This window comes from Chinchilla lanigera, unplaced genomic scaffold (assembly GCF_000276665.1).
Source record: "Chinchilla lanigera isolate Chin_1 unplaced genomic scaffold, ChiLan1.0 scaffold00009, whole genome shotgun sequence".
Lineage (NCBI taxonomy): Eukaryota > Metazoa > Chordata > Mammalia > Rodentia > Chinchillidae > Chinchilla > Chinchilla lanigera.
In genome coordinates, this window is record NW_004955410.1 from 36,025,964 (window position 1) to 36,045,886 (window position 19,923).

The following is a 19,923-nucleotide window of genomic DNA, read 5'->3' on the forward strand; positions in this document are numbered from 1 at the left end:
CAGAGTAAAAAATCATGAGCTATTCCTAGTATAAGAAGATGCTCTGTCCAATAGTGTGTGCTCAGGGCCATTTCCCCCAGAGAATTCTCCACCTGGTTCTCCCAGAGGCTAATGATCCACGCTCCAAACCTCTGAACTTTAAAGGGTGCATGGTCTGAAAGATAAACCCATTCAACGCCTTCATCCTGGAAATGAGAAGTTTGAAGCCCAAAGCCAGTTAATAAGCAAAACCTGTATTAGAAAATAGGGGTCCATTACCGCTCCACTGGAACATGTGGCTTCTTTTATAAGAAGACTCTATGGGATCAAGTTAGTGAGGGAGCAAAGACTAAAAGAACTTTCACTCTGCAGAGCTAACTGGTTCACATGCATATCAAAGACAATTCTGCTTCTGACAAAGAGGCCAAGGTGAGAGTAGAAGTTATCAGGGAACCAGAACCAAGGACAGCACCCAGAGGCCTTTGTGATGATATTTTACACTGATTCTTTTGATTACTGAGCATTTTCTTAAAGTGTTCACTTTGTAGTGACATCTGAGGTGTGTAAGTGGCATTACTCAGGATTCTTGTTCTCAGGGACCTCGTGGTCAAGTTGGAAAGATCAAAAGCAAAACCCAGGTCATTGAGGGAACTACACTATAGACCCAGTGGGACCATTCTAGTTCATGATCATATGGTCAGGTTGATCTGAAAAAAAGATCTTCAGGCAGATACACTAGGAAGAGAGGAGGTGACGTTAAGATTTAAATGGATGGTGGTTACAATATGCTATAACAGTCCAATGAGAAAGGTCCAAGAGCTTGAACTCTTTCAAGAGCAGTGGAGAGGACAGAAAAGAGCACTTGAGAGAAATTGTTCAACATCAGCTCATAACTGAATGGAATAGAGAGGAGACTGCAGGATCACTCCCATGCTTCTGGTTTAGTTTGCTTACTACTTGCCACAAACCAAATCAAAGGATATAGGAAGAAGAGCTGATAAGAAGCCTGGCTTTAGGATCTAGAGTTTCAGGTGCCTAGAGGACATACAGGGGAGATGTACAATTGGTAATTAGAAGCATGGACTCAGAGCTAATGAAGGAAGTCTGGAGAAAAAAAAAAAAGATATGGGAGAGGATACTCTTACTCAAGGAGACTGGCTGGAGTGAGACAGGAGGAAAGTTTAAGGAAGAATCTACATTTTTTGAAAAGGGCAAAACTTTCACTCTCAGTGGGGAAGAGGTCTCAATAAGGAGATTTGAACTTTGAATGGCCAATATACCATAAGTATGCCAACATTTAGTCAAAATGATCAATGGCTTTGGTATAAGGGCCCAAACCTTTTAGGAGAACACTGAACTAAAATTTCCTTGTTGATTTCTGTAAAAATAGAAAATTCAGAAATTCCAACTCTCCAGTGCCTGAGTTTATGAATATGAATCAAGTCTCACAAAGCTGTCTGGAGGAGGGTCGATACACAATGAGTATGGGTGATCCCAGGAGACACAAGCCCGGAGGACCCCAACTGTCTACATTTGAGTACAAGACACGGGAGACTCTTAAACGTAGAAATGTCTCTCCTTCAACTTTAGATCAATACTTCCTTTTTCCCATGGGTCAAATTTCTGTGTATTTCTATTAAAAAGGAAGAAAATCAGTCCTGAGAACTGCAACTCAATGTATGCTCTGAAGCTTCAGAATCCTGAGTAAGAGAGGATAGCCTCACACATCTTTGGGCTTGATTATTCTGGCTATTTTACAGAGATAACTAGCAACAACCTAATGGACTCTCAAGTGTTACATGAATCAAAATATGCTCTACAATCTTATCTTCTGCATCAGGGAGCAACTTGGCTAACATTTTCAGGACGGGACAAGTGGGCTATATTTCTAATGAATGAGAGGGCCTCTTTTCTGAACAACACAAATAACTAGGTCAGAAAAAAAATTGGAATGGGCCATAAACATGAAGCCCTCATCTGTCCAGGTCTAGGTACTCAGTGATATTGAGAAACTCCCCCCATGCCCACATCACCAATGATGGATCTGTCAGAAATCCCGGAAGCTGAAATGAGGCAGAACAGATGTGCACCCTGAGCACTGAAAAAGAAACAACAATAGTAACCTCACACATTACAGATTTGGAGTCCTGCTTTCTAGGAATAATGTATGGAGATGTTATTTCACTAAAAAGTGCACATGGCAGACAGCTGGCCAGTCAGGCATTCACATGGATGTGCTGTAGGCTTATATATTTATTTGCAAATCACAATGTGATAGAAATGGACATCATACTTTGCATTTATATAGCAACTATTTCTCCAAGGACCTCAAAGGATTCCGAAGCCATTACTTGATTCATCCTTGTTACATGCTTGTAAAATGAAGAAGAGGCAAGGATTACTCATCCCATTTTATTAAAGGGGAAGTAGAAGCCCCAGTGGGGTACATGGATTGGCCAAGGGCATATTGTGAGTCATTTATTTCCTCAAAACCATGTAGAGGCTGAAATTAGTCCCAAATTATTCTTACACCTGCTGATTTTTACCGACTGATTTCTGAAAAAGAAATGATTCTGTTTCTCAGGCTTGTGCTTATGATTCGGACCATCAGGTGGGCAGGGCAGAAGGAAGGCTATGGACTGGGGAAAGAGAAAGATTTAACTAGTTCATAGCTGACTTTTCCCGCAGTGGGCTACTTCCGGACAGATAGAGCTACTTCCGGACAGATAGAGCTAGCACTCCTGACAACAAAAAGATGAGAATGTTCCAACCATGGTTGCATCAGGCACAGTTCCGGACAGATAGAGCTAGCACTCCTGACAACAAAAAGATGAGAATGTTCCAACCATGGTTGCATCAGGCACAGCTCTATTAATCACTGTCACTAATGACCACTCACAACACACATTTTTAACATATATTTTGTATATATCACATAATTTGTCTGTACCATGACTGCTCTGTGAGCTAGGTACTATTTCCTTGAAAAAGGAAGATACAGGCTCAGACAGAGTAGCTCACTTGTCTACCATGATGTACCTAACAGGTTTAGGCTCTGGATTAGATGCATCTTGGTCATTTATATAGATCACATCTGTGCACTTCCACCATGCCTTACCATTTCACTCCCATGCAATGGGCATCCTAGAGTCATAGTCAAGACAACTGTAAAAAATGAATCTGTGTGAGGTAATGCATAAGTCAATTAGCTAGATTCAGATATATAGAGATATATAGAGATATAGATATATAATGTATCTTAAAACATCATGGTGTTTACCATAAATACATATAATTTACCTGTCAATTAAAAATAAATTAGCCAAAAAGAAAACCCTTTACACATGATCCAGTCATGTGTAACCCCTCCCCCTACTACACACATACTTTCCAAATGACTGCCAGAGAGTACTAATACCAGCCCCTTTTCCCTGGACAGGCCCATGAGGTATGGCCCTGCCTTGACCACTCTCACCACAGCATAATAAAGGCCTTCCTGGTGCCAGATTCACATACTGCACAAGACCCAGGCCGTGCTAAGGCAGAGATGGCTGAGGCCCATCAACGGAGGATGGAAAGCAGATTAAAACCCGGAAGCTGCCCCAGGACACTGCTCACTCGACCGTCACCAGTCAGCATCTGGGATCCCACCATTGCTAGGGCAATAGGGTCTGCCTCCCAGAGGCTTCACATCCTTCACAAAGCTGGAAACTGTGGCACAGACCTATCCTAAATTACAAAGGAAATTAGGAAGTGCAAGAGCAGCAAGAACACTTTTCCTGATTTTCTTTTCTAATTTCAGGTTTGGTTACTAGCATGTGACATCCCAAGCTGTGGACAAAGCCATCCTCTAAAAATAAAGGGTGGAAAGGAGAAGACCAGTGTCTCTAGGGGGGCCTTACCCTGTTCTGAGGGCTTTAGGTGCAACACCTTTCATCCACACACCTCCAAGGTGCAAGTGGCATTATCACCATTCTCTAGGTAAGGAAAGTGAAGCCCAGGGTGTGACCAGCACAGCTGACATGAAATAAGCCAGTTTTCAAACACAGATATGCAGGCCTCATGCCTTCTCCATTAAGCTCCCAAAGAGTTTGGGGGTGTGCCCTTCTCCTGACAGTGTCAGTGCCAGGGTGGCAGGAAGGGGATCCCACTCATCATCAGAGCAGAAGTGTGAGTCACAGGTCCAGACAAGGCCAAGCAGGTGGAACATCTTCCAAGACAGCCGTCCTTGGGCTGGGGCCAAGCTAAGTCTCATCAGCACTGTGACTCTCAGATTTTCTCTCCAGCTGGCAACTTATTGTACAAAACAGCACTGTCCACACACGCAAGCCATATATGCAGTGTGAAATTTCACAGAAGCCACACATGCAAGCCACCTATGAAACCTTAAAGTCTCTGGGAGTTACATAAAATTAGAAAAAAGGAAGAGGTGAAATGCATTATAATAATATTTTTATTTAAACCAGTGTATCCCATAGATTATCATTTCAACATGTAATCCATAGAAAAATATTCATGAGATATCTTCAAATCTTTTTAATACGTCTTTTGAAACCCAGAGTGCATTGCATGTTCTACTTACAACACGTCTCTGTTTGAACAAGCCACATTTCATGTGTACAGCAGTCACAGACGGCTGGCTAGCAGCCACCGTATTGCACCGTGCAGGTCTAGGAGGATGAGGGCTGGAGCTTTGGAAAGCTTGGAATGCGGCTCCTGATTCAACCAGCTACAAGCATGACTTAGCATAGTGGTTGAGCTTAGATAACAGAGACAGGCTTGCTTGACTTGAATTCCATTCTTACTGCATACCAGCAAGTTGGACGTTTTTTGGCTTCTGTTGCCTCAGTTTCCACATCTATAAAGTTGAGATGATAATCATGTCCCCCCTGGAGGATTTCATGAGGACAAAACAAGGAAGTGCATAAAAATTCCTTGTTCATTATCAGAGATATAAAAGGGTCTGTGGCTAATACCATGACTGGTATTTCCACTGAGATGGTTTCCTTTCTGTAAAATAGGGGTGTGGAAAATATGATTATGGAGACCTCTTCTTGATCTGTTGTTTGTGGAAAACTGCGATGGGAGACCCAGGGGAGGACTGTATCTGAAGAGCCCACTGGGCAGAGCCCCAGGCCCAGCCTGTTCCACTGCAGACACTTACAAGACGCTTCTATGACTGGTATGGAATGGCACGGGCAGAAGGACTCACTCAGTTTGTCCCCAGAGTCAGAACTACTTCCCTCCTTCCTGGGCTCAGGTTGACTTGCTTCCTCAACAGCCTCCACATCTTTACAGTTGTCCTAATGATACTTCCCAAGTTCCCAATCTAATCCCTCCCCACTTGAATCTCCAAGCTACAAGAAATCCAAGCTAGGTTTGAAGTTTGTGGCGAACCCATCTTTTTCCAAGTGCCTCCAGCATAAGCCAAGGGAAAAGAATTCCCCAGGGATGATGACCCCCTGGCTCTGCCTCCAGCCATCCCTGCACTGAGAGAAGAATGGAAGAGGAGATGTCAAAAGGCCAAATAACTGGAAAGTTGTGAGCAAAGATGGCCAAACTCAGCAATGAGTTGTTCCAAAGGCCACAGCTTAGGGAATCTTTTCTGTCTGGCTTCTCTCCCTAGACACCAACTGACGAGTTGCACAGGTTCAAAGAGGAGACAGCCTAGGGGTCAGTGCCTCATCTCCAGGGAGACTCGCAGAGGACAGCGTGTCTTTGGCTCCTCTCCAGGGATGGCTCCAGTCTTCTTGGAGTAACTCAGAAGCTGGAGTGTCTGCTACTTCCCTTGGAGGGCAGGATTCTGCAGGCTAATATATCTCTGTGCCTGGGATTCTTCCTCCCCAGGATACCAAACAGGAAGATGACAGGGCTGCTCATCTTGAAAGAGAAGAACAAAACCACGGTCCCTCCTGCCAAGCGATGGTTTCTTCCCAGCTGTTCTTGTTGTTTTGCTGAGAGCCACATTCGCTCATAATAGCAATGCCTTACCAAGAGCCCACCCTGGAAAGAGAGATGCCTTTTATCAGTGTCTTATAAAGAAGCAGAAGCCACAAAGCCACCCATGAGAAAAGTCTCCAGACCAATCACTGGGCAATCATGAGACAAAACACTATTCTTGGCCCCAAAGGAGGCAGAAATAAAACACAAAGCCTCTTCCACTCACCCAGACACAGTGGCCATTAGCGGCACCAGCTGCTGACTTCTCTCTGTTCCCCACTGAACTGGACTGCTGTTTCTGCATCCCCCAGGCACACGGACTGATTCTGAATATCCTGGCCAGCTGGAGGGCCTGTTATGGACTCAATGTCTGTGTGCTTTCAGAATACATCTGTGAAGACACCCCCGCAACCTACATGCCATGGTGCTAGGAGGTGAGCCTTAGAGAGGTAACTAGGGCTCGACCAGATAGTCAGGGTGGAGCCTTCACAAATAGGATGAGTGCCCTTCTCAGAGTCTGGATAGAGTTGGCTGAGGCGTCCTGCTCTTTGCCAGGAGGGATACAAGTCAGCAGTCTCCTCCGAGGAGGGTCCTCACCACAGCCCAGACATGTTGGCACACTGACTTTGAACTTCCAGCCTCCAGACTGATAGAAGTAAGTTTCTGTTGTTTACAAGCTAGCTAGTTTATGGTCTTCTGCTGTAGCCATCCAACACAGCAAGCTGTGCTAAGGGGCCACAGCTTTCCCCTTGCTGAGAGCTCCATGGCAGCTGAGCTGTCCCCACAAGGTATCCCAGAATCCTCTGCTTTATCAAAAGGGCTGTCCCCACACTAACACTGGGGAGTTGCCCCCACCCTGAGTGCTCTGTTTGGCACGGCAGGCTGTACCCACCCACTGTGCCCGCCCTGCATGGTGAGTCAAACCCAGAGTTCTGGGCATTGAGGTGCTGTCAGGCCTGGATCATGCAGAGCATGGCTGAATGTTTCCACACCGCAAGAGGAACAGTTTTTCTCTCAGAAGCCACCTGTGGTACCCAGTTTCATGCCTCTCCAGGCCCCTGCCTTCTGCTCATTAGTTAAATGTGCCAACAGGAGGAGACAAATCAAGGTCTGCTTAGCTTTCCCCATCGGCCTTGTCAATCGTTCGATGGAAGTCAGCTCCTGCCACAGTGCTCGGAAAACGGCCCCCATAGGGCCGCGGAGCAGCGCCATTCTGTAAATGTGTTTACACAGCACAGGGCTGTTCCCCACCTCCAGCTCACCAGCAGCCCACCTCTCCCGGGCACCCCAGGGAAGGTTTACCACCTGGGAGGGTTTGGTCATGCCCCCCTCTAGATCATGCAACAGACAGAGCATCAGGCTGTGCAGAGAGGCGCTACCCGGGTGAGTCGTCTCATCTCGGTGGCTGACAGAAAGTGCTCCAGCCGGCAGAAGCTGGCTGAGGCAGGGGCCTGAGGAACATCTGGTCACCCATGGTGTGCCCTGGTAGGCTCTTCTCCAGATCGAGGCAAAGACCAGAACCCTGTCATAGTAGCATCTTCTTTTAGTGGGGCAAGGGATACTGGGAATTGAATCCAGGGCCCTCAGACTGACCTCATCCTCAGCCCACTTCTATCTTTTATTTTGAGATAGGGTCTCACTAAGCTGTTAAATTGCCTAGGCTGGGCTCCAACTTGTGATCCTCCTGCCTCAGCCTCCCAAAGTGCTACAATTACAGGTGATTGCCACCATGCTTACTGCAACATCTTTGACAAGGTGCAGCTTGGAAATGTAGGAAATGGGGCAAGGTTAGTTCAGACAGGAAAGAGTACATAAAAAGGACTGCATATTCCAGAATTTCAGAACTAAATAGGAAATTAGAAGACCATCCCATCCTACCATCCATGTACAAGGAGAAAACAGGGCAAAGAATATAAGAGCATTAGATAGGAATTAAGAACAAGACCTTCGCGGTCTATCTGAGCTTGGTTGTAGCCAATCTAAGCTCTACACCCTTGGACTTAATTCCTGTGAGATACTATTTTCTCATCTCTAAGATGCATATCATAAAACCTACCCCATAAGATGGTTTATAGGGCTGACAAGAGGATAATGAAGTAAATAAAACACTTAACACTTACCTGAGCCTGGGAGACATACAGAAATGGTTCCCGGGTACAAGGGTGGGTATGGTGGGAAAGGAGGAATAACCTAACATTTTATCAAACAGTGAGATTGCTATGCACAACAATATTGAATATTTCAATATTGAATATTGGACCTTGAATATCGAATATTTCAAAACAGCTGGGGGATTGTGAATTGACAAACATACCAACCACATGGTTTTAATCATTACATGTCCCACACATGTATTATAATGGTACACTGTACCTCATCAATATGTCCATTTACTATGTCAATTAAGATACATGCTCAAAAAATTTTAAGGATGTGGAGTGTTTGCGTAATTTATAGTAACTATTATTTTTATTTCAAGATTTGGCCAAAATCATTCACAGAAGTTGTATAAAACACAGGACTCAAATTCAGTTCTTTCAACTCCTTAGTCAGTGTTCATGTGTGGAAAGTCAAAAGAACCTTCAAAGCTTAGTTATTTCCTGAATCAGTTAGGAATTTCATGTATCTACTAGTAATGGTGACTTAAAAGTTAGAGTTCATATAAAACTGGAACAAATGTAAGCCTTACAGCTCTGGTAATGGGGGCTACATGAAATCAGACTCCTATTCTTCTGCCATGCTTGGCTTTCATCCTCAGTGTCACAAGATAGCTGCTGCTCCAGCCATAGTGGAAGAGAAGTAGGATGAGACAGGTAGGCATTCCTTTGAGTACAAAAAGTATTCTGTTCTTCACATAGCAAAAGTCAGGTCCTTATACTGCTGTGCAAGGTCTTGGAAAACCTCCCCTGGGTCCTCCTTAGCTTTTCTCCCCTTCATTCTCTCTGTCCCTGCTATGCTGGCCTCCAGCTTGTCCTCGGGTATGCCAACTGGAGTGCAACAACAGGGATCTTGCACTTGCTCTACTCTTGCCTAGAACAAGTATCCCACAGGTATCCAAATGGTTCTTCCTTTACCTCCTGCAAAGCTTTATTTAAATGTCCCCTTTTCAATAAGGGCACACAGCCACTTGATTTAAAAATGTAACCATCTTGGTGCTGTACAACCCATTACCCTCCTCTAGCTTCTAACTGCCTGTGCACAACCTTTATTATGTTTGCCACATAATGTGCTGTGTAATTGATTCATTACTTATGCCTACTTATTTGTGTATTGTGAGGGCAGGAATTTCTGCCTCTTGTCACAGCTGCACCCTCTGCATCTAAAACAGAGCCTGACACACTGAGCAAATGCTTCATAAATATCTGTTAATAAATGCATGGATTAGCATACATCTGTCTTGGGGCATCAAATTACAATCTCCAATTGGGAAAGGCAGTTGACAAGCAAAGAATTGACAAAAGTCTGGAGCAAAAAATGATAAAGACAGATACATCTTATGAAGTCAGACAAGGAAAATGAACATTCTCAGAAAAGACACAGAAGGCCAAGCACAAAAGATTGGGTGTGGGCTACAGCTTTCCCAGGTAGATGAGTAAACACATTCTCCAGTGTTCTCTGGAAAAGGGAAATCAGACCGTCATGATTTGTGTCTGGATGTTCCCCAAAACCTCATGCAGTTATGGGACATGGTTCTAGAGTTTATGATTGATTCAGTCCAATGTTGGAATTATGGATGTGAGTGCTACACCAGCCCCGGGGCAGGTAGTTTGCATACAGTGTAAGGGAGGGAAAGAGGCTGCTTACTGTTACTCCTCCCTTTTGCTCTTGTTGTTTTTGCTATCTTCTGCTGCCATGAACTGTTGCCCTCTGCCATGTGCCACTCTGCCTTGGAGCCAGCTGAGTATGGACTTCACAAACTGTGAGCTAAATAAACCTTTCCTTCCTCAATTTTGGGGGTCAGGTATTTTGTCTCAGCAATGAGAGAAAAATAACCAAGACACAGACCCATTCAGTGGACTGGGAAACTAAGTCCCAGAAATGGCCAGTCCAGCACCCCTTATGGTCCTACTACAAGACTAAGAGCCTTAGACTGGGTTCAAGATCCCATAGCCTAAAAGAAGCAGCTCCTATTCCAAACTGGTCACCACTACTTGTCCATCACCTGCCGATTTTCTGTTGACTGTGGCCTTCCTCCTGAGCCACTCTGTTCCTCTGTGGCTTTCACAGGCACTCTGTTACCAACAGGACAGCACTCTTCAGTGTCAGACCACGTATGGAAGGAGAAGGACTTAATGTGTCCAAGAGCGGGCAGTTCCGAGCAGAGTCCCCTCCTACCTATGGGCCTCAACATCCATACACACAAGGTGTCCAAGTGAGGAAGGAATCAATTCTCTGTCCTTTAAGCAGCTAGAAATGTTGTTTTTCCTTCTCCTGCTGAATAATTAGGAAGTAATTTTGAAAATGCAATGCAAAGAGAGCAATCTTTTTTTTCTTCTCACTCTCTCTTCTAACCATAAAAACACCCTCTTCCAGAGCCTGATTAATGCTAAATGTGACCTTTTGCAAAGTTTCATGGCAGGTTAATTTATGATACTTCCAGATTTTAATGTACCAGGCAGTGGTTGTTTATGTGTTTGATGAAGTATTCTTTGTCCAGAGTTGATACGTTTTACCAGAACTTCTGTAACTTGCTCCCCCTTTCTCTTCCTTGCTCTTTCAATCTCTCTTTGACTCTAACTTTGTGCTTGGGTATTTAATCAATCTTACTGGGAAGAAAACATGAATATATTTATGAATTCTCAGTCCCTAAGTTGTCATGCACGCTATATTAGCTTATTACTGTATCTCCAAGATAATTCTTTCCTCTCATCTCCCTACACCTGTGCTTTTGAGTTCGGGGAGATCTCAGCTCAACCAAAATTACTTTTAATGTTTGGTTTGCTACAAGAGCTGCTTTGAGGGTTTCTGTCTTGAACAGGTGTGTCTTCTCCTTGCATCCTTATTGCTTTTGCCTTTGTTCTTCCCTGTCTCTGAAAGAGAAATCTACTGAACTAGACTTGAGCCCCTAGAGGTTGCTTCAGCCCAAGAATATAACCAAGCTTAATGAGCAAGTAGGTAACACTTGTGGAGAGGATGCCAATAACTGTGTGTCAGGGATGTAGCAGACTCAGGAAGCATCTCACTCTTGAAGGCTGTGTCACAGAACAGAACTGTGATTCACATGAGGGAGTCAAGGTTATTAGAGATTTGAACCTTTCTTTTCTAGAGCCTAGAATGGAACTTAGTAAACTTGATAATTGACTTTTGTGGATGGAAAGAAAAAAGTTAAGGAAAGTTAATGAAACTCAAATCCTGTATGAGGCTTGGCACAATGGCACATACCTGTAATCTGTAATCCCAGCTACCCCAGAGGATAAGGCAAGAGGATCACAAGTTCAAGGCCAGACAGGACAACTTAGAAAGATCCTACCTCAAAATAAGTATAAAAGGGGCTGGGGTTGTACCTCAGAGGCAGAGCCCCCCTGGACTTGATCCCCTGTACTGAAAAAAATCTTATCAGAGATAGATAGACCAGAGTTTAAGTCCAGTGTACAATTTTCAGATTTAATAATCCCGGCTCAGACAGTGGCCAGAATCTCACTGCCACGCCTCAGGGAGCTGTTCTAGGTGCTGAGAACCCTGTCCCCCAGTCCAGCCACTCCCCCTGTGTTGTCAGACCCGGTGCACATCTTTGAGTGCATCTGGAGTGGCTTTACCTACAACAGTGAGGACAAGAAGAGGTCAGCATTCAGCACAAAACTATCCCAGAGCTGTCTCGAAGACCCAGTTGGAGCACAAGGAGGTCAGTCAGAGAATGATGTGTCTTCTCCAGGAATGTTTTACAGCCTGCAGAAGGTGATGGATGAGTGTTTCCATGCTGGGAGTCAGCCAGGTAGGTGCAGCATGAACTCAGGAAAACAAAAGAAGGGACAAAGCCAGAATGAACACAGGACACAGGCTCTAAAAAGAGGTGGGAGACACCAAGGGCTACGCGCTTTTTCTTATCCTTTGATCTATAAGCTTGACCTTATATTTAGGAATATATAAATCATTGGTGAGCTATTTTATTTCCCAGCCATGTGGGCACCAATTAATACACCCCAACTTTCTTTGTCCTCAGAAAGGAGAAAAGTGAGCAGAGCCAGGTAGAGTGCCCATTCGTATCCACACCCTTGGAGGCCACTTACACAGTGTGACAGTTGCATCCAGGACTCTAGAGCAGTAATCCTCACTTGTGAGACAAAGAGACAGATGTCACCTCTATAGTGTTACTTGAAGGACAAAGGGAAAGCTGCGTAGCCTCCCTACCTCATGCCTTCTGTCAGCCTGCTATAGTGGCTGAAACTTCCCTATTATTCACTGCTCAGGATTACTGCACAGAAACACAAATAAAGCACAAATGTTATCAGGAGGGAGTTGCACAGCTGAAGCAGTACAAAGAAACTGGGAGTCACACCAAGCTGGGTCCGGACCCCAGCTCTCACTCTGCAGCAGTGTGATACCTGGCAAATGACTTAGCATCCCAAAGGCTCCGAGTCCTTGTTTATAAAAATGTGGACACTGCCAATTTTGTAGGCTTATCATCAGGATGACTGACATGTACACAGCAACTAGCATGGAGATGACACAATTGCAGGCTCAAGAAATGTTCATCCTTTCTACCTTTATCACTATGAAACCTGGTATGCTAGGAAAAACCTGGACAAGAGTCAAGAGCCATGGGTTCTGGTTTGAGCTGTTCCACTAATGAGCTGTGACCTTGTTGAAGTCAATTTATATCCCTGGGCTTCAGTTTCCAGTACAGCTTGAGCTAGATTCATTCATTGCTATGGTTTAGATCTAAATTGTCTCCCCAAAGCCCAATGCATTTGAGGAAGGTGATTAGACTAATCTACTGATGAATCCATAGTTGAATGTGCTATTAGATGGTGTATCAGTCAGGGTTTTACTAGAGAAACAGATATAACACAAGATGTAAAAATGTATAAGAAATTACAAGATTGGCTTATGACAGTCAACAAAAGAGTTGGATGAGGAAGCGTGAAGAGGGTGTCTGCACACTGGAGACTGAAGGATTCAGTCCAGGATCTGGAGTTCACTGCAGCGTTCTATGCAAGTCCGTATCATGAGGCTGATGGGTCTGCAAAGGAAGGCTGAAGGATCCAAGGGAGAAACCGAAGAATCTGAACTAGAAGCAGGAGACAAAGTCCAAGCCAAAGGAGAAGGCTGGAGCTCCTCTAAAGAATGGAAGCCCCTCTGTCCTTCCTCATTTCCCTTTAATATCATCTAGGTGATGATCCCCCCCTAGAGTAGCTCCTCTACACCCTAGGGTGTACAATTGCTGAGCCAAGTTTAGTTAAGCTTCTAAACTTCTCAAGTTGACACAATCAATCCACCACTACAGATGGGACCTGGTCAGAAGAAATCGGTCACTGGGTGCATGAGCTGGAAGGACATATCTCCCTTTCTCACTCCTCCCTGCACTCTCTGATTCCTGCCCACCACGACGTGAGCAGCTTTCCTCTGCCAGACCCTTCCACCATGCCCTTTCTGCATTGGGGCCAGACAGCCATGGGCTGAAACCATGAGCCAAAATAAACCTCTCTTCCTTCAAGTTGACGTTTAAGGCATTGTGTCTCAGTTAGGAGGAAATGACTAAGGCATTCATTTTTAAAACGTTATTGCACTCCCAATCTGTGCCACATGCTTGTCAGTACTCAGGTGATGAATGTGTGAGTGAAATACAGTAAGTAGCAGGCAGGCAGTTATGATATGATCTTATGGTGGTGAGGTCCTGGGTAGCTACTTTAGAGGGAGCACTCAGGGAAGACATATGTGAGGAGGTCAATCTTATATCAAGACTTCCAGTGACAAGAAGGGGCCAGCCATCGGAGTATCAAGGGCAAAGCCCGTGCAAGCAAAGGGAAGAGCAAACACAAAGCTCTCTCAGAAGAAGCCAGCTCAGATGGCTTCTGAAGTCCTTTCCAGGGCCAACAGTCTTCATCTTCTGTTCTCTATGTCAGGACATGACATCTGTGTGTGACACTGGGGTAAGTCAAATGGCAGTTCTTTTATAGGATGATTACTTTCACTAAGAGATGGAGAGTAATGCGGCTAGACTACATCGGCTAGGGTCCCACTGAGCAAGGAAAAATAAGAACCAAAGCTGGAAAGAGAGAAAGAAGCACAGCTAAAAGAGTGAGGAAGTCATTAGGTGGCAAGCTAAAAAAGACACTGTGGAGATTGGGGCCAGCATCCTTCCAGAGCACCCAGCAGGTCCTGATCATAAGATCTGGAGAAACAAAGTTGGAACCTGGCTGCTTGGACAATTGGACAGGTATTTTTAACCTTCTTCACTTAAACTGAAGATAAGTGAAAATAAATCAGAAAGTAAGTACTCAGGTGAACGTAGAAATAGGGGTCTGGGATGGGAGTATTCTGGTCTCAAACAATAGGATAGAAATATTCATTCATTCAGTTGGTCATTTACTTATTTGACAAATATTTACTGTGGGCCCACTTTCTGAGGCCTGTTCTCATTGGTGGGGTTACATGGTTATAAGCAAAAACCCTTAGAAAAATGCTTATACTCTGGCAGTATAGAAAGGTGCTGAGAGGCCAAGAGCTTTCACCTGCGCAGGTTTAGACTCTTTAATTGCACTAAATTTTAAGTGCCTGATCTGTGTTGTTGACTGGATACTATGCTGACCACACTTGGGCATGTAAAGACATAATCATGTTCCCTCATAAAAGACATGATCCACTCAGGCACTGACCTCCTTTCATTTTCATGCTACCCTGCAAGCTCACAGAGGAAAAGGACTTTGCTCAGGCTCACCCCAGTGAGAGTCTAGTCCAACCCAGTCATTTTGCAGGGTGGCACTCTCCTGGTTATATCACTGTTATGTAGTATAGCAGATGTCATCTTCCGTGGGGCTCACCAATATGAACCCTCCAAGACTGTCCATTGAAAGCAAGGACCAGGAAGAGGCAGGTGCTGAAGGAATTCAGTCTATTGATCCAAAGATCTAGTCCTGGTGGTATCTGCAGGGCCATCCTCAGTGTCACTGCCTAGTGGGAGAAACAGTGGTGTCTTCCCTGCCTTCACTTTGTTACACAATTGGAAGATTGTTCCCAGGTATGTAGCCTATAATTTAGGTCCTTCAGGGTGCCTGAGAGTATTCTAAACCACATCATCTTCATTTCAATAAATTCATTTTTGCTTAAATTAACAAAATTTGGTTTCTGTTACCTGAGGCTAAGAACCATGACCACTACATTTACAAAACCCTTTGGTCCCACGTACCAATAGAATAGGTTAGGTTTTCTATAGCTCAAAAAAATTCTTGGCAGCTTAAAACAACCCTGGTTTCTTTCTTGCTCATACTTCATGTGTGATTTTGAATTCTCCTAAGGTAATGATAATTCCCTAAGACAAATTTAAATGTTTTTATCCAAATGAAAATACCACTTCTCAAAATGTGTGGATACAACAACAGGAGGGTTTAGGGGGAGATTTAAAATGATGAATGCATACATTAGAAAATAAGAAAGACCTAAAATATATCGTCTAAGCTTCCACTTTAGGAAATTAAAGAGAATAACATAAACTTACTGAAGCAAGAGGAAAATAGAGCAGAAGTCAATGAAATTGAAAATAGAAAATCAATATGGAACATCAACAAAATCAAAAGCTAACTCTTCAAAAAAATTTAAAAATTGATAAACGTCTAGTAAGACTATAGGTTGCAAATATTACAGATGAAAAAGGAGCTACATCTATTGATCCTATAGGCAAAAAAACATAATAGAAGAATTTATGAACAACCCTGTTTCTAAAAATTTGGTGACATATGAAAAGGGCCAACCCCTTGACAAGTATAATCCACTAACGTTCACATACAAGAAATAGATCAGGGGCTGGAGATATAACTCAGTGGTATAAATGTCTGCTTGGCAAGAACAAGGTCCTGAGTTCAATTCCCAGTACCAAAGCATTGGGAGGAAATATTCCTTGAGAAGAAATAGATCATAGGACTATACCTAAAAAAATTGAATTAATAATTAATAGCCTTCCAAAAAGAAAATATTAGGTCCAAAAGTGAATTCTGCTAAATGGTTAAGGAAAAAGTAATACCAATTCTCTTCAGTTTCTTCCAAAAATTGCAGCAGAGTAAATATTTCCCAACATATTCCATGAAATCTTTATCATCCTAATGTCAGAACCTGATAAAGACACTACAAGAAAGGAAAACTACAAACCATATTACTCAGGAACACAAATATAAAAATCTTCAGCAAGTAGTGGCAAATCAAGTCCAACAACATACAAAAAGACATACTGAGACCAAAACAGATTTATTTCAGGTATGTAAATCTTGTTCCACAGTGAAAAATCAATTCATGCAATTCAAATCAATAGGCTAAAGAAGAGAAATATATGTTCATACCAACAGATACAGGAAAAATTGACAACATCCAATATCTATTCACCACTAAAAGAAAAAATCAGTAAAGTAGGAATAGAAACCGCCTTACTTTCGTAAACATAGTCTACAAACTAATATACTTAATAATGAGAAACCAAATGAGTTCGCCAAAGACTCAGGAACAAAGAAAGGGGTTTTTCCTTTTATCATCCTATTTAACATCAAGCTGGAAGTTCTAACTAATGCAATAAGGTAAGAAAAAAATATAAAATTTAAACAGACGGAGAAAAGAAAAAAGAATTGCCTTTGTTTGTAGATGTGATTACTGAAAATCCCAAAGAACTGATCCTCCCAAAAATCTCCTAGAACTAACAAGCAATTGTAGTAGGAATACAGAATATGAGGTAATTGTAGTAGGAATACAGAATATTGGGAGGAAACATTCCTTGAGAATAGATCAATATACAAATTTAGCTGTTTCCTATATGCTCAAAATGAATAATTGGAATACGAAATTTAAAACACCTAAAAACTAAAACACTTAAAATCTAATAAAATATGCACAGAATCTCTATGAAGAAAACTATACAAATTTGATGAAAAATATCAGATCTAAGTAAATAGAGGTATACGCCAGTTCTGCCCAACCTGATCTATAGTTCCATAGATTGGATGCAATCTTAATCAAAATCTTAGTGAGCTGCTTTGTAGATATAAGCAAAAATGATTCTAAAGTTTAAATGGAAAGGCAAATGACACAGAATAACCAACAAAATACTGAAGAAAGCCAAGAAACAGATATTACCTGACTTCAAGAATTCTATAAAGGTTAGAAACAGGATAGTAGTATTGGAAGTAGAATAAACAAATAAATTAATGGAACACAACAGGGACTAAAATAGATCCACTAATAGAGGCCACCTACCTTTGACAAAGAAGCAAAGGAAACTCAATGAAGAAATTAAAGTCTTTTTAAGAAATGGTACTGGAACAATTGAACATTCTTATGCTAAAAAAAAAACCCTAGATAGAGACCTTCTACTTTTCAAAAAACCTCAAAATGAATCATCAGTATAAATGTAAAATTAAAAAAATCTAGAAGCAAACCTATGTCACCTTGGAGATGAATTTTCACAACACCACCAAAAGTACAACACTTTAAAGAAAAACACTGATAAGTTGGACTTAATAAAAATTTAAAACTCCTGCTCTGCCAATGTTACTGTTAAAAAAATTACATGAGAAACAACAGACTAAAAGAATATAGTCACAAAACATAAAATTGATAAAGGCCTTCTATCCAAAATATAAAAAGAACATTTGGGTCAGGGGTACAACTCAGTGGTTGAATATTTTTCTAGCATGTGAGAGGCTCTGGTTCAGCCCCTGGCACTGACATAGAAACCACTTAAAATTTAATAGTAAAAAAATAAACAACCCAATTTGAAAATGGGCACAGTACATGAACAGACACTTCACCAAAGAAGATATACAGACAGGAAGCAAGCGTTTGAAACGATGCTCAAAATCATATGTCACTAGGGAATTACAAGTTAAAGCAACAATGAAATACTACTATATATCTATTATAATGGCTAAAATTAAGTGGGGTAAAGACACCTGACAATAGCAAATACAAGGATGTAAAGCAAGAAGAATACTCATTCTTCACTGGTAAGAAGTCAAAATGACGTGGCCACTTTGAATGACAGTTTGGCAGCTTCTGACAAAGCTAAACATAGACTTATAATAGGATCCATCTTCACACTCCTAGGTATTCACCCAGATGAGTTGAAAATTTAAGGCCACACAAAGCCTGTACACAAACGTTTACAGCAGCTTCTCTAAAAATTGCCAAAAACTGGAAGCAGCCAAGATGTCCTTCAGTAAGTGAACAGATAAGCAAACTACATCCCATATAATGGGATATTTTTCAGTGACAAAAAGAAATAAACTCTCTAATCATTAAAAGATATGAAGGAAATTTAAATGCATATTGCTAAGTGGGAAAAGTTAGTCTGGGGCTGGGGCTCCATGGTAGAGCACTTGAATAGCATGTGTGAGACCCTGGGTTCTATCACCAGCACGGCAAAAAATAAAAAATAAAAGTAAAAGATAAGCAAGTCTGAAAAAGCTACATATTGCATGATTCCAATGATATGACACTCTGGAAAAGGAAAAACTACAGAAACATAAAAAAATGTCAGTGGTTTTCAGGGGCTCTGGGTAAATAAGTGAAACAAGAGGTATTTTAGGGAAATGAACATATTTTGCATTAATAGTAATGATGGACACATGTCATGCATTTATAAAAACTGTACATGTGCTTTAGTTAAAAATGCATCAATTTTGGTTTGTTAATCTTAACACATATGCCATGCTGACACACAATGTTAATAATAGGCCAAACTCTGGCAGAAAACTATATAGGAATTCTGTACTATCTGCTCGGTTTTTCTGTAAATTTAAAACTGTGCTAAAAAAAAATAGAGTACAGTAATGTTAAAGAAAAAACTTCATTGCTTAAAATAATGGTCTCTCTCTTGCTCATGCTTTACATCTATACCACATTGGCTACTTTATCCTCATTCAAAGATAGCCTAGTGATGGAAACTCTCCATCTGAATATCACCAATCACTATGAAAGAAAGAGTGTAGAAAAAACACACAATGACACTTAAAGAAGATGCACCAGAAGAGGTACAAGGATTCAATTCACCTTTCATTAAAAAGCAGGTCATCCAGCCACATCTACTGTTAAGGGAGTGAGAATTATATTTTATCATATGCTCACAAAAAGAAAATTCAGAATTCCAATCATTAGTCTAAATGACTACCACTTCCTGCTTCCTGGCCCAATGTCACCATAAAGACACACACACACACATGGGCGAAGAGAGGAAACTTTCCTACAAGCATGCAGTAAAACATGGTGGCCACTCGGAAACAGAGGCCCGTGAGCCCATTAATCCCTGCTAGTGACACTGCCATGTCTCAAGCAAGCTCCACCTGCTTAATTGCTTCTTCACTCTATAATCCCTGCTGAAAAAGCCCAGCTCTTTTATGAAATTCTCCCTTGGCTTCATACCCTCGGTATCAATTTACAAGAGGGAAAAAGTCCAAAGAGTAACAGAAGGAAGGCTGAGGAAAGTGTGTTTCAAAAAACCTTTGTAGGTAAGAGATCAAGGACCTCCATACCAGCTTTCACTCCACTGAGTATTGCTCAGCACGCCGCTTGACCTGTCTCCTCACCCACCACCACAAAAGCAGATGGCGGGCTACAAAAGGGTACATTCGTTGTGAAGAATTATAAAGTCATGCTCTGTTGATGGTGGCCAAAAATGCCTTCAGCATTCTAAAGCTGAGATAAGTAGAAGAAAGGTATTATTAAGGACTACTTGATTTGCATGTGACAAAAATTTAACTCAAACAAGCTTAAGCACAAAGAATGAGCTGTTCTGCATAACCAAGAAGTCCAAAAGACAGACATGTCTAGCTTCAGGAATTAATTTGACACTATCATAAAATCTCCCTC